The 10,256-nt window shown below is 39.6% G+C and overlaps 1 protein-coding gene across 4 annotated transcripts in view; it reads right to left on the minus strand.

Moving 5' to 3' along the window:
• gpbp1l1 (GC-rich promoter binding protein 1-like 1) overlaps window positions 1-8,277 on the minus strand; it is a 72,714-nt gene extending 64,437 nt beyond the window's left edge. Inside the window, exon 1 of one of the 4 annotated variants that reach the window (XM_059984189.1) lies at window positions 8,127-8,277. The gene's annotated coding sequence lies outside the window, so the exon portion shown is untranslated. The remainder of the gene's footprint in view (window positions 1-8,126) is intronic. The other 3 variants (XM_059984186.1, XM_059984187.1, XM_059984188.1) reach the window with 3 other exon arrangements.
• Between the last annotated feature and the right edge of the window lie 1,979 nt (window positions 8,278-10,256).

Here is a 10,256-nt window from a genome sequence, read left to right on the forward strand (position 1 = left end):
TTTCAGTGGATGCTGCCTGACTTGCTGAGTGTTTCCAGCATTTTCTACTTGTTTCTCAAATGTGTAGCATCTGCAGCTTTTTTAAAAATTTTCATTTGACAAAATGAAACCATTGTTATTACAACATTAAGGGACAAACCATTTCTTAAGGATATGGTCAGAAATCCAATGTTGTTGGCATCTTCAAGTTGTCATAAATTAAAGCAGAATTGTTATACAATTTTAAAAGCCAGCATTACAGAATCAAGGCATGATGCAGCTGCTACTTACCATTCATCCATAATTTTATTGCAGTAAAGTCATATGTGCGTGGGGGTACTTTGGTGTTCTAACATTTAATCGTCCTTCATTCTTTGGGGCACTCCTGTTTTCGTGGATGTTTGCAAAGAAAAAGAATTCCAGGGTATATTGTGTACATTTCTCTGACATTAAATGTACCTATTGATAGTTTAATACAAAAAAAATCTCAGAAGCAACTTAATGTGATCCCACAACAGTCAAGCCTTTGAGTTTGAATCTTCTCATATTTTGTTCAGGTTGAAAGCTTTGCAAAACATGTATTCTTATTTCCTTGTTAGCATTGATAGAATTGGACGTACATTTCAGGAACAAAATTATGATTGGAGACTTGAACCTAACCAAAGCCCACGAATTACTGGTGATGTAAACGAAGCATTATGTTATTTTATAACAATGGAATCAATGACAATCAAGAGATATGATGTAATTGTTTCTATTAAATATGTCCTAACTTAGTCTGCCTGATAAAACACACATCAAAATTGAAGAGGACTCCCATGTACATCATAATCTAAATATTGCACCTGCATCTATTGATGAAAAGAAAATGTGTCTTGACATTCAAAGGATGGAAGACATGGAAACATAATATTTTATGTCTTCACAAAATGTCATTCGCAGTTAATTGTTTTTAATAAATGGTCAGTTTTACAAACAAAAGAGCCAATTTGTGCATAAGGAGGTTTCACAAAGAGCAATTAAATTTTGAACAGATCTTTCAGAGATATTTCAAGAAAATGCCACAGCTCATCAAAAACTTACTCATTGTATGATATTATGTTTACATTAACATCCAGATAAATGATATGGCAGGTTTAATGAGTGCAGGGGAGAGTGCACATCATGTCAGAGGTTAAAGAATATGCAGGAATGCTTGCAAGATACAAATATACACAGATGTTCACTCAAATACAATAAAAGGATCTAACCAACAAACTACTATCATAACATTGATTCTTCAGGCCCTCAGAAATATAACAATCATGTTTCACGTGGAAATGAGAGTTGTTGACCACAAGGGAGTGGGAATAGAGCACCAGAGCAGATAATGGAGTGGTTACAGGGTAAGATTTTGTTAAGCCTACAATAAAAGTCAGGAAACAAAAGGTTGAGTGTGGTAGGACTAATGGTTTGAGTTGTGTATTTTTCCAATGCAAGGAGTATTGTACGAAAGGTGGATGAGTTTAATGCATAGATTAGCATGTGGAATTATGACACTGTAGCTACTGGTGAGACTTGGTTGCAGGAGGGGCAGGACTGGCAGCTCAATATTCTGCCGCTGTATTGTTTTAGACATGAAAGAGGAGGGATTAAAGGCTGAGGGGTGGAATTACTAGTCAGGAAAAATGTCATGGCCGTGCTCAGACAGGACAGACTGGAAAGCTCATCTACTGAGTCTGCATGGGTGGAACTGAGGAGTAAGAAGGGCACAACCACGTTAATGGGATTATATTATAGACCACCCAACAGTCTGCAGACTTTACAGACACAAATTTGTGGCAAGATCACAGACTGTTGCAACAAACATAAGATAGCGATCGTAGATGATTTTGACTTTTGGCATATTCCTGGGACTCCCATACAACAAAAAGGCTGGATGGAATAGAGTTTGCTAAATGCGTTCAGAAAAGATTCATAAGAGTACATAAGAGGTCTCAACTGGAGAGTAGATCTTCTATTAGGGAATAAAATTGGGCAGGCGACAGTTTATGTAGTAGGGGAACACCTTTGCATATAGTGATCATAATTCCATTAGTCTCGAGATAATTATGGTGGAGGATAGCTCTGGTCCTCAGGTTGAGATTCTAAATTGGAGAAAAGGCAATTTTGATGGCATCAGAAAGGATTTGTCAATTTTGGATTGAGACAGGTTGTTTTCAGGCAAAGGTGTTCTTGGTAAGTGGAAGGTCTTCAAGAGTGAAATTTTGAGAGTGCAGTGTTTGCATGTTACTGACAGAATAAAAGGCAAGGTTAATAGATTTACGGAACCTTGGTTTTTGAGAGGTATTAACACCATGGTTAAGAAGAAGGAAGTGCATAGCAAGTATTGGCAGGAAGGAACAAATGGGGTACTTGAGTTTAAGAAATGCATGAGAACAATGGAGGAAATCAGGAGGGCTAAAAGAAGGCATGAAGTTGCTCTAGCAGTCAAGGTGAAGGAGAATCCAAAGGAATATTAAGAGCAAAATGGGAAATGCAGAGGATTGGGGGAAGTTTGAATAGAAGTATACAAAATTATGAAGATATAGATTGGGTAAGTGCATGCAGGCTTTTTCTACTGATGTTGGGCGGGAACCCTTCACTTTGGAGCGTGGTGAAAGTGGAAAAAGCTTCCAGTTCAAGTGGTGGATGCAGGTTCGATTTCAACATTTAGGAGAAATTTGGATAGGTATATGGACAGGAGGGATAGAGAGGGTTATGGTCAATAGGACTGGACAAATTAGTAGCTTAACATGGAGTAGATGGACTGAAGGGCCCATTTCTTCTATAACTCTGTGACAACCACCCCTAGAAATAAAAATTCTTGTGACTAAGACACATAGGGAAATAATCTCAACGCAGGAAACCCAGCAAAGGCCTCCTTGCTCACACTGCCCAACTTGATAATGTAAAATGGGGAGAGGGGGGATAGATTATTTTAATGGGTAGATTTTTATAATTGGGTGTATAAAGGATTACCAGAGTCCACAAGATATTTACTGTTTTCATTAACTTTGATCAAAAGGACAATTACAAAGGAACTTCATTTACTTATAATTCAAAATAAAGTGGGAACAATTAGCTATGGGGAAGAGCTTGCAAAACTTATTGGGAATATGAAATAAGCTGGCTATAACAGTTCAGGTATGTGGCAAAATGTGAAATTATTCAGTGAGGAATAGAAAGATGAAATAAAAATCAATGAATGTTATCAAACAGAATGAACTCAGTATGCTGGTTCAAAATAATTCAGGAAGTTGGTATGCAAGAATAGCAAATAATTAGTAAAGCAAATTGCATGCTATCTTTTACTGCAATCTTGGTACAACATACAACACTAGGGTGAGACTACTTCTGGAATGCAATTCAGAAACAGAATCAAGTTATTATCATCAGCATGTCTGGTGAAATTTTGGTCTCCATGCTCAGGAAAGGTTTAACTTGCTTTGGAAACTTTCAACAGTCTATTGGATCATGAAATTTAGAATAATGAGAGGTTCTTATATTTGAAACTCCCTTTCCTTCCATCATTTGATTGATTTGCAAGATTTTGAAAAGGGTAGGTTTAAAAGCTCTGGGGCCTTGAATCAGGGACAAAGTCAAAGGGCAATGGAGTCAAGTCAAGTTTATTGTCATTTGCGCAATTACAGTGAGACACAGGTATAATGAAAAATGTGCTTGCAGCAACATCACAGACATCTTGGTCAAACAATACTCAATATCAAACAGACACAATCGGAGAAAAGTCCATGTTAGTGCAGGAGGTAATCCATTGTGTAATGAGCTAAAATAAGAATTGTCAAAGTCAGCTCAAGAATCTGATGATTGTAGGAAGATAGCTCGTCCTGATCTGATGTGTGTAGGATTTCTGACTGTTGTTAACACTATGAAGACAAATTTCTTGACTCAACTATTTCAAATCTGAAATTCTCCACACCTGTGTTTGATCAGCAGTTGGTTAAGGTGGAGAATAGCAATATCCTTCTGAATGAGCTGACCAAGACCATTCCGTTAGACTGCCTTCAAAAGTCCCCCCTCAAAATATTCTGAATTAGACACCAAGCCCTAATCTAAATAAGGTCAACTTTTCAAGACTTAATCCAAGGGTTTCCAACTTTATTACATGGACTCCTACCATTAAACGAGGGGTCCATACACCCCAGGCTGGGAATCTTCCATGTTGTTCTGAAGTTGACAACGCTGAGCCCCACTTTCATTCTGATTCTGTTTTAATCTTACAATCTTCCAATGCTGTCCAGTTTAGCAAATCAGGCAAATCAAAATATTAATTTATAAAATGCCTTTACCCACTTCAGGAGGTATGGTAGCTGTTTCTCACTTTCTGCAACCAGGGTTTGATTCTGACCTCTGCTGCTGTCTCATGAAATGTGCAAGCTGTTCTTATGACCACATGGATTTTGCCCAGATGCTCCAGTTTCCTCCCACACTTTGAGATATGCTGGATGTTAAGATACATGTTGATGCCAACTTACCATTGGTACAACTGCCTTTTGAAAAAAATCAGGGGTGGTTAATGGACAATTTGTGTGGTGGGGTGAAGATATGTTTCTATTGAAGAAGGTGTAAGGCGCTCTTCCCTCCGCTGCCCTGCAGGTCACACTTGAGCAAAGTGTAGCACCTGCTTAGTCCCCTGATCAGTGTCACTTGAAGCCATGGGAGCAGGTAGAGGATGGTCATATCAGCGGCTCACAAGTCCTGGTGCATATCACGTGCTGGTTTTATGATTTTTGACCCCAGGCTGGCAATCTCTGAAAAATATTGATAATGGCTGGGGCCACCTGCCCAGAAGATGACACTATCCAGAAGGCGGCAATGGTAAACCACTTTTGTAGAAAGTTTACCAAGAACAATCATGGTCATGGTTAGAGTTAACAGATGGAAGACCATCATACAACATGGCATATATTAATGATGATGATCAATGTACAATAAATAAAGAGGGAAAGAAATGGAGAAATAGTTTTGATATGTTAACTAGATTTGGTTGCTCAAGGAAACATGTAACCTTCCACTTTTCTGATTGTGTCCTTATTTCACTATTCCCTCCATTATGAATTGAACACACTTTAGTAAATTGTGAACTTCACCTTCTGAAATTCTCTAAGCCATTCAGTTTTGCAATTTCACCCATTTGTAGTTACCTTATTAATCAGAAGTCTAACCAAAAGTTCATGCCACAGATCCCAGAATAACTTTAAAAAAAATGCTAATCAATCTGCTTTAGTATATTGCTATATCCCAACCAGAGTTTGAGCAATCTGAAGCGATTCTCCCACAACAATGATTGCAAAGTAGAGCTCAAAGCAAGTTTATTATCAAAGCACATGTCACCATATACAACCCTGAGATCCATTATCTTTTGTCATACTCAGTAAATCGAATAACTGTAACAGAATTATATGAAAAACTGCACCAACAGCGTGAACAACCGGTGTGCAAAGAACAAAGAAAAAATAAACAAACAATAAATATTGAGAATGTGAGAAGGGTCTTTGAAAGTGAGTCTATAGGTTGTGGGAACAGTTTAGTGATAGGGAATATGAATTTGAAGGAAGTGATCCCCTTTGATTCAAGAGACTGCTGGTTGAGGGGTAATAATTGTTCCTGAACCTGATGGTGTGAGTCCTGAGGCTCCTGTATCTTCTTCCTGATGGCAGAAGCAAGAAGAGAGTAAGACCTGGTTGGTGGAGATCCCTGATGATGGACGCCGCTTTCCTGTGACAATGATCAATGTAGATATGCTCATAGTGGGGGTTAATTTACCCATGATGCACTGGACCCTATCCACTACTTTTTATAGAATTTTCAGTTCAAGGGCTTTGGTGTTTCCATACTGAGATGTAGCCAGTCAATGTACTCCCCACCACACATTTATAGAAATTTGTTAAGGTTTTAGATATCATGCCGAATGTTCGTAAACTCCTAAGGAAGTAGAAGATCTGTCATTCTTTCTTTGTAATTGCACTTACATGCTGGGCCCAGGAAAAGTCCTCCAAAATGATAACACGAAGGAATTTAAAATTGCTGACCCTCTCCATCTCTGATCTCCCAATGAGAAATGATTCATAGATCTCCAGTTTACTCCTCCTCAATTCAATAATCACTTCCTTGGTCTTGCTCACATTTAAGTGAGAGGTTGCTGTTATGGCACCAATCAGCCAGATTTTCAATTTCCCTCGTTTATGCTGACTTGTCACCACCTTTGACTCAACCAATGTCAATGGTGTTGTCAGCAAACTTATATATGGTACAGGAGCTGTGCTTAGTCACACAGTCATAAGTGCAAAGCAAGTAGAGCAGGGGACTAAGCATACACCCGTGCTGATGGAAATCGAAGATCCAATTGCACAGGGAGGTACTGAGGCCAAGGTCTTGAAACTTACTGATTAGCTTTGAGGGGATGAAAGAGCTGTATTGAATGCAGATAAAAAGCATCCTGATGTATGCACCTTTGCTGTCCAAATGTTCCAAGGTTGAGTGAAGAGCCATCTGCTGTGGATCTGTTGTGCTGGTAGGCTAATTGGAGCAGATCCAAGTCACTTCTCAGGCAGGAGTTGATGCTTCATCAGCAAACTCTCAAAACAATTCATCACTGTGGATATGTGCTACTGGATACTTGACATTGAGGCAAGTCACCATGTTCTTCAGCACCGGTGTAATTGAAGCCTGCTTGAAGCAGGTGGGTACCTCAGACTGCTGAGGCGAGAGGTTAAAGATCTCAGTGAACACTACAGCCAGTTGATCTGCACAGGTCCTCAGTACTTGACCAGGTACCCTATATGGGCCAGATGCTTCACCCTCCTGTAGGATGCTCGCACGTCGGCCGCAGACACTGAAATCACCAGTCTGTGATGGTTTCTCCATGTTTTGACGATCAAAGTGAGCATAGAAGGCATTGAATACAAAACAGAACTGCTGGAAACAATGTACTAAGTGAATGAAAACTCTTCACTGCTGGGTAAAGGGGCTAAAGGAGAAAAGGCAAACTCCATAAATGTTTTCATCATTAGATACTAAGGGACGTTAGAATACATCTTAGCAGATTTAAGAACCAAGTTTCAGCAGCATATTGTCTGTTGATTCAAATTCCAGACTGCTGTCTCTCTATACAACTCAGAATGTCTTTGAGTATAACATATTGCCTATAAACTGAAAATATTTGAATTTTCTTGCTAAATTTATGAAATGATGCCAGAGTGATAAAGCACACCTACTTGAATGTGCAAATTCATAATTGTTCATGTTAACACGTCAATGACCATTAGACTAATATTTCAAGTATAAAAATGCTTATGAACTTCGTGTCTAAACTGTGTCATTAATTCACATTGGTAAAAATTACGAAATGCAAAATAATTTCAGTTTGGGCTCCACTGAAGTTAACATATCCATGACACTGAAGAAGGTGATAAAGAAAGTAAACTAAAACTTCCACGAAGAACTTAAAGAGTTGCCGTAAACATTATTAGAAACTGATCTGTAATTGATAACGTCTGCAATGCTAGTGAATAACGCGATATATAAACATACGACATTAAATTATAGATGGTTTAGGATCCTTCACACGAGTAGAGTGTAGCCGTGAAGAGATAATATTCCACATTGTCAGAAATGGCAGCCGTGGACAGCTAAACCCACACACGGGACAGGCTCGTTCAAACATTATTTGCGTTGTTTAATGCCTGTAAGTGGAAGACACTCAAAACAAAGGTTCCATCTTTACCGATCCAGTCCGAACAGATAAACTGCAACCACATCCCACGTCAAAAAAAAACATGGTAAAGTAGATTTCCAACAATCCACTTTGCGGTACACAAATAGGAACTGTGGACTAACAAACACAAGCTGTAAGTTTAGGCCACAAAACAAATGAAAGAAAACACGAATAAACTGACACTGGAATAACCTTCCATTGGGCACGGGTGGCTCGGCGCAACGGGGGGTAAAAAAGAATCAGCAGTGTATGTTTGGTTATAAAATGCAACGACAATAGATGGGAAGGACGGCGTAACGCGGCTGGTGAAACCCACGATGATAATAACAACAAACACTGGGCCAAAATGGCGACAAAGCAGGCTTGCAGGGCAATAACATTGGCTGCCTACCTACACGGGCAAGGAGAAGACGGCAGTTGGTGAGCGTCGTTCCCCCACTTCAGGGCCTGGAGCCTTTGTCTTCTCTCCTTCTGTCTACCTGCGTCCCTAATCAGGGATATCTCCGAGGGGGTTTGATTTTTGTTTATATCAACGACTCCACTGCCGCTCTCGTTGCTGCCCACAGCTCTGCGCCGCAGTTTTTTTTCTCTCCCTGGCTGCTCGCTCCCGACGCTCCGCCCGCCTGCTCGCTCCCGTCTTCCCTCGCTCGCTCGCTCCGCGGGCGCGCGGCCGGGGATTCCACCAAAACACGGAAGGAAGCGTTTGCGGCGAGGTCACGTACTCGCTCGCTTCTCTGGCGTCACAGGCAACTGGAATTGTACGAGGAGCGTCGGTGCAGCCGGCTGCCAGCTCTCCCAGCCGTGTGACTTTCTCTCTCCTTCTTGCAAAGTTTATTAGCGGTTGGCAGACCAACATGAGGTGCATTACCGCCATCTACTGAGTTGGAGTGTGGAGCAGAGACAGGAAGTAAGCCCACTGAATCCACCCCCACCAAACAAAAATCAAAATATCAAAAAGTCTAATGCTTTTCAGAAAGTTAAGTACACACATTACATGGCAGTGATATCTTAACAAACTTTCCAGTTAAACTATGTCTGTCCCAAAGATCTCAGATTAGCAATTAGTTGTTTACTTTGCATCTCATAGGAGCTGCAAACAGTGTACTGTATGCTGCTCTGTACAAATGCCAGTATTATGCATATTAATTCTGAGCAATATTCAACCTAATATGTCCAATATGTAAACACATTGGTATAACTTATTCCCTACTTTCTCACGAATCTCCCAGTTGAGTTCCCACCATCTGAATTATATATGTAGCAACCTTTCTTTTCCTTATCCTTAATTTGTTGCCACAATGATCAAATGCGCTTTTGAATTATGGTTTTAACCTCCTCTTTATGCAAAGGCACCATTTCATTTATATCCTTAATTTTCATTGATTGCTTGACTAGCAAGTCCCTCTAATTTTTTTACAGCTGCATGGACCAACCATTTGTCTGAGCAGTAAATTTTTACTTGGCCTGAAATTTACGCGGCGCTTTAATTTTTTTTTTGTAAAGTGTATACTATGAATACTTAGAAAGAAAACTGAAAAATCTTCAATTAAGATTTTATTTCTGAATTGAAAGGATGTAATGAAATACTGTACAACAGAGAAAAATCACATTTCATAAACTTTTTCTCATTTATGTTTATTCCAGCTGCATAGCAACAAAGGCTACGTGTGTGGGAGTGTTTCAGTTTGTGCGCTGCCATGCACCCACACAGCTTAGAGGGAACAGTGCTGCCTAGAATATCTGCCACCTCGTTTCCTTCAACCTCAACGTTAGCATGGACTCATAAGAAATATATACACACACCTAGACCCTGCAGCCTCAACAGATGTTGGCCAATCTCAAGAAGAATGTCTGCCCAATAATTTGAAATAGCTGTTTTATTAGATGTCAAAACCAAAAATGGATCAGAGCACAAAAGTACTGTACATAATCACGGCATACTTCTTTGATCCATTCTAAGGTGAAAATGATAGCAAACTCAGATATGAATACTGATGCTTTGTTTGATAATCTTTTCTTAATAGTCACGTGAAACTTTGGAATATAGACAGAAACACCAAAATGACCCGTCAATTGATCTTTTGAACCATTTGTGGAGATATGTAAGAAGCCATAATATCTGCCTGGCTATGCCACTAATATGCAATCACTCTCATCTTGATCTTTTCCTGAAGAACCAAATCAACTTCAGACAAAGGCAAAACCCACAGAGGAGTGACAGAAAGGAGTACACTGGCACCTTATTCCACACTGAGCAATCCAAGGTTTTGTGACCATTTATTTCCCATCCACCCAAAACTGAAGACCTTATAAATGCATTGTTCCCAACACTCTTCTAAGGTTACCAATACTGGATGAACATCTTTATATCCTCTTCTGATAACCCAACTGTAACCTGCATAGATGTAAAGTTATTTCACCCATTTCTACCAGTAATGCCAAGATTGGGGATAATTTAATAGCAGCACAACATAATCTCAATGATTGAGCTTGGACTTTAACTAGGGGCTTTAAAGTCAAT

Source organism: Hypanus sabinus, chromosome 11 (assembly GCF_030144855.1).
Source record: "Hypanus sabinus isolate sHypSab1 chromosome 11, sHypSab1.hap1, whole genome shotgun sequence".
Lineage (NCBI taxonomy): Eukaryota > Metazoa > Chordata > Chondrichthyes > Myliobatiformes > Dasyatidae > Hypanus > Hypanus sabinus.